Raw genomic sequence first — 6,000 nt, forward strand, 5'->3', positions numbered from 1 at the left:
TAACTGACACATCAAATAATAGAATACTCATGTGGCCATCTTTAGTGTAGGATGGACTCTGCATTGCAACAAGAGAACAAGATGTTCTAATGGCCTGGTTCAAGTCCAGAAAACACAGTGGTTGAAGAAAAGTGTTGTCATAAAAGGGGAAAATGCAGCCAAGGTGACACAGAACCACACACTAAAAAGGCAATCTTGTCAGAAAGATTCCATTCTTCGTATTTGACTTGGCACCAGTTACTGGGGTTTCATGTCGGCCATTTAAGCCAATCTAGTGTAATCCAGCAACTACAATTTGTGCTGTTTGCCAAAGCATTAATGAATTAGATAATAATTTCATCTTTACACTGATATGGTACAGTAACTCCTTTCATGAATCAGTGTCTGCTCCTAGTGAGTTGCAACATGAAAGTCTATGCCTGCATGACTCTAAGTAATGTTAAAATCTTCTCATCAAAGACATCAGAACTAAATTAGCTTGAAGGAGATAAAATGTATATTAATAGTAGGGAAGGAAGAAGCTAGAGAGAGAGAGAAAGCGATGGAAAGAAGAGGGGGCAGTGAACATGAGAGAGATAGAGACTCATCATGACAATCATCACTTCAGCTATTATCCCTAATTCTCTAAGGGAGTATCTCAGTAAGGAGGAAAAAAAATTTTGAGGCCGATAAGCAGACAAAGAGATTTGCCTGAGCTTTAAGGCAAAGCCATTCCAAGGGCTTGCTTTCACCTACAGTAGGTTTAAACTTGACACATCAAATAACAGAATATGGCTCTCTTAAGTGCAGGTTGGACTCTGTTGTAAACAGTTGCTGTGCAAACTTCCTAACTTGTAAATTGACTGTGTAAGCTGCCTGTGATGCTTGTGGTGTAAAGTTTTGATTCTCTTCTCTCAGCTCCTGTCCCTAATTAGCAAAGCACAAGAAGAGAATCGTAACGTCTCACATCACGGCAGCCTCCAGGAAATGCCTTACACCATAAATTGAAGGCATAGCATGAGCAGACCCACCACCAGTGAGAAAGCTATGGATATTATAGTGTAAAAAGGTAGTTTCTGTTTCTTTTTACAGGATCAAAGAACCAATAAAACCTACATTCTACATTCTCAGTATGTTCCGATCTCTTGCTTGCATCGTGTTTTGGCAAAAATGTGACTGGAACATACTGACCATACAGATGGATAGAGGAGAAATAGCTCTTGGACAAGAGTGTAGAAGTTTCTATGAACATTTTGATACTTTCCCCCTCTGCAAGTCTGGCTTTTCAAATTCATTATAACAGCTGTGAGTCCAAGCTGCTGTCCTCTGTGAAGGAACAAGAACCATCTTTACCAACTGTATATGCATATTACAATATTTCACCACTTAGTGGTCTACATTTGAAATTAATTTAATCACATAAAAATTGAATTACATGTGTCATTTATCTCTGACTCTGGTTTTTTCTGTCAGTGACAGTTAGCCTAATTAACATTTTCTGAAATTACTATTTTCCTTGGATTGCGCTGAATATCATCTTATTACGTTTATGGTCTAATCTATTCTTGGTTAATTGTCTTAAGTAAAATACATAAGTTATAAATACTCTCATATAACACATAACACTGATGCACACTCACAGCATTTTCACACTATTATCTCGTTCACCTATTCACACACTGGTGGGACAGCTATCGGGAGCAATTTGGGGTTCAGTGTCTTGCTCAAGGACACTTTGACATGTGGACTGGAGAAGCTGGGCATCAATTCGTCAACTGTCAGTTTACGAGACAACCTGCTCTACCTCCTGAGCCACAGCCACCCCAGTATAAAGGATCACAACAGTCAGATTTGGTGATATGCAGGTCAATGATATCTAGATATATAGGCTCAAAGTGGGCCATATTTGGCAGTGTTTTTTTTTTTTAGATGTCTGGGTCACACAGAGCCATTGTTTCCACACATTTTAATGCCTATATTTGAGTTTGTAGTTAGGACCTGCTTTACACTGAAAAAGCCAATGAAATGCTTTTGTATATGCAAGACCAATATATAAAAGATACATTTAGTCAAATGTTAACCTGTCTAGACATATTATTACCAGTAAATGAACAATACCATGCTTACAGCAATACTGTTCACAGTTTTTACTAATAAAATGGAGCAAGGAGATAAAAAAAAAAGACTTGTTTGCCTCTGAACTATTAACTACGGACTTGGCATCAGATCTGAAATAAAACCAGCTTTTCCAAACACATTCTCAGAAAGAATTCCCATGATGCACATCGTTCTTTTTTGGTAAGCTGTATGCACTATTTTAATGTCTTGTTGTTATTCTCCAGTCTGAAAAAAACTGAAATGGCTTTTAAAAAAGCAGTGAAACTCTCATATAAAAGCTTGCTCTGCCTTTCGGACTGTTTACTGTGATTATGTTTTCTTCAGAGCAGTGGGTGGTACTCAGCTGCGCCTCGCATCACAGCACCATCGAACCTATAATCACAGAAAATAATGTTGACGCAAGCGTTATTGCTAAACTGTATATATATGTAGGCTGTTGGGAATCTGTAGAGGGATCTATAAAGAGCATTATGGCATTTGCAGAAAGTGGCTGGTTGCTGAAGAGGCAGAAACGTGGCACCTGTAGCCTGAGCATGCTCTTTCATCAGAGTATCAGAGGCTCTCACTGGAGTTGATGTTGCTGCAGGCCACTGCAGACACATGGTACACAACGCAGATGGTGAAGTAAGACACCAAAGGCTGCAGTCAAAACACTGAATGTGTCATGATGACATTTGTGCCACAAGTTATCATATTTTGTAGGCACCAACACTGTCAGTCTACATAACACACACAGTGTTAATGAACAGTAGTGGATTAGTGGTACACATACACAGATGCAGCCTCTTCATACATCACCACAATAATATGTGTTGATTTATAAATGCAGACTCAGGAATGACGCAGAGTAAGATTTGCTGAATAATCCCCTTTCTGGTGCACAAAGGCATAACTTAAGCTGCTACACTGAACACTAAGTCTCTCCAGCACGGCACGCACTAGAGTCTTTCACACTCGAGCAGTCCAAAGAGTTCAGACTGTCTTGTCTCTTGACTTGACACAAACACATGTTTTGTCAAGGTACTACTGGAAAGATACACAGCACTATTTATCAAAATAGAGCAGGCAGGATATCAATGTAATCTCAAACTGCATTCCAGTCAGACAGACACATACCATACATATACATACAGCAGTGCATACAGCTGTTCTGTATTAAGAAAAAAAAATGCACAGGCCTTAATAGACTGTGCTGTTTTTCATTTTATCCAGACAGAACTTCAGCCATAAATTAGCACCACTCCCAACATCAATCTTTATATCACAGAGAAAAGTATGCAAAAGGCAGTCAATATACAAGGATGTAAAGCAAAGAAAACCAGACAGTCCTCACATCTGACATGATGGGATCAGACAGTGTAAATGACAAGCATGCTATTATTTGTCTTTTAATCATTTCTAATTATTTCAGCACAAAATTAACCCCACATATTTATTAAGTACAACAAGGAATTCCTTGTTTTGAAAAAGTCACGCTGAAATTGGATTGCAACTTAGCTGCTGTGATTTTGTGGTTGACCATAAAACTGAGGAGTAGGAAAAATGAATGCTACTCTGACTAATGGGTCATTTGACATATAAAAGCAGCTTATTACACAAAGGTACTGTACGTGACTGGTCCTTAAAATGACTCAGTGATTAACATCCCACCATGCTTAATATTGTGGGTAAAAACCTTTGGCAGGTCCAGCTGCTTATTATTTAGACTCATGAGGCTCAAGGAGAGATGTGTGACTTTTACAGAGATTCTGCATTGTACATTGTTTGACTTATAACCTGCCAAGAAGAACATATATAGTCGTCAGCTATGATGCATTATTTCTAGAATAAGGCTCTATGAGTCACCTCACCACAAATGTCTTGTCTGTGTACAACGGCAGCTTGTCAGAGGAAATTTAGGGCGCAATATTATGATAGAGCTGTATCACGTAAAACCCTTATTACATGTGAATTACCTCTTTTATGCAGCAGGTTGTGCAAGAACAAAAGCAGTGGTTTAATGAGAAGGAAACAACCTTGGATACTTAGATGAGTCATCATTTATTTTGTTCTGAACCAGTGGTTGACTACATGTGTCACCTGTAGTTATTCCCCACAGTGAAAGCTTTTGTCAGAGTGGTTCTGGTGAGTGGTCCTGGTACCGTTTACATTCATTTGGTCCCTTAGCAGGCAGGTAAATGCCAAAACCTGCAATGCCTGTCCATTGGCCATGACAGGTCCCTGAAATGTTAAGCATGGAAATCACGTTTACCATCCTGGCTTTAAGGGACACCCCTTCTTAACCAAGCAGAGCACTACATTTATGCCAGAAAAAAATTTCTGGCTACCACTAAAGTATAAATGTGAAAAAGGAACATTTGTCCAGTTGTGTGTTTTCAGAATATTAAAGCTCAGTGAAGTTCAAGAAGCCAAAAACCAGATCAGAGCATGGATTGGGGCTCATATTTCTGTCCGAACCTGACCCAGACCCGACACACTTATAGTATATAATGTCCAAACCCAACCCAAGCCCAATGTGCTTGAGTTTGTATGGTGTTTTCCCCTTATCATAAACAATGCAGACATTTGAGTGCTCCAGCCGTCTAGCCTAAAGTTTTACCTATATGTCTGATCTTGACCTGAACCTGGACACCATTTCTAAATTTCTGCCGAGCACCTTCAGGTTCTGATGGGTCCCACTGTGCTCAGTTCAGGTATCCACACTCAAGACACTTATTAATGTGTGGCGCTGCTGTAATTTTAGAAGTCAACAGAGTTTTATACTGTACTGAAAAATCAAATAGCTAATTTCAGGCCTGAAACTGAAAGTAATGCCAATTTAAAAACCAAATTTATCTCAAAATCTATCTGTAAAAGGACAACTAGGAATGAATTAAGGAGGACTTTTTTCATATAGGATTTGATCACAAATTACATCATATGTTGGTGAGAATACAATAAAAAAATCATACATTTTTATAACTGAAATGACAATTTTTTGTTGTTAGACATTTAAAAAGCAGATTGATACTAAAGAATAAATGGTCTGGTGTGTGATAGGCTAATCTTTCCACTAATGAGAAAACCCTTTGCTAAAATGTCTATGCAGTACTTCCAAATGATTCAACTATATAATGACCAAAAGTCCCGACCCAATCAAATAGGCTACAGGTAAGATAGAACTGGTAAAATGTGCTTATATATGTATAAAAAAATATTGTGGCAACCAATTCCAAATGTCAGACCCATTCTTAACACCCAGACCATGTCCTTTATTTTACAGATAGGTGATAAAATCACTAGATGAAAACATGAAAATGTACACTTGAGAGCAAACCAGTTCAGCTTGCAGCAGCACTAGCAATTTCAGATGCCTCCTCCAAATGTTGCTCCCTCTACCCATTTCAACCAGCACACAAGTATTTTCAGCATCAGGGCATTTTCAGCACCACCCACTGATGGACAGGTCCTATTCACAGTTTTTAAAAGGGCTATAATTGCCAAAGACTTTTAGGACTCCACTGTTTACATTTTAAAATGCACCCCTGCTGCTTGTGGTTAACCTGCTCCAGCTGTGCTTAAGTTGTAACACCTATGGATGGTTTACCTAGGGTTTTATACATACTGGGTCAGCACGCAGAAGCATGAAAAGAAAGAGGAACTGTGCACGAGGTGTGTGCATGAGCAGATTCTGTAAAATAAAGCTTGGTCTGAAGCTTTTGCTTTACAACACTTCAACTCAAAATGCCCTTCCTGTTTGCCAGTGTGCCCACCTGGCCAATCCGGCGCTCTTTTTGCTGCAAACGTGAATACAGAGAATACCTGAACTGAATTTGAATTACCATATGACGTAGGCCTTTTTCTAGCAGTAATGTCCTGCTGGCAAGAGGGACTATCACAGACCCATACTCTCTCTATAAGCGC

At 39.0% G+C, this 6,000-nt stretch overlaps 1 protein-coding gene across 1 annotated transcript in view; it reads right to left on the reverse strand.

Moving 5' to 3' along the window:
• LOC109965076 (leucine-rich repeat-containing protein 4C-like) overlaps positions 1–6,000 on the reverse strand; it is a 39,163-nt gene that overhangs the window by 31,501 nt on the left and 1,662 nt on the right. The window lies entirely within an intron of this gene.

The sequence above is a fragment of the Monopterus albus genome, unplaced genomic scaffold (assembly GCF_001952655.1).
Source record: "Monopterus albus unplaced genomic scaffold, M_albus_1.0 scaffold95.1, whole genome shotgun sequence".
NCBI lineage: Eukaryota > Metazoa > Chordata > Actinopteri > Synbranchiformes > Synbranchidae > Monopterus > Monopterus albus.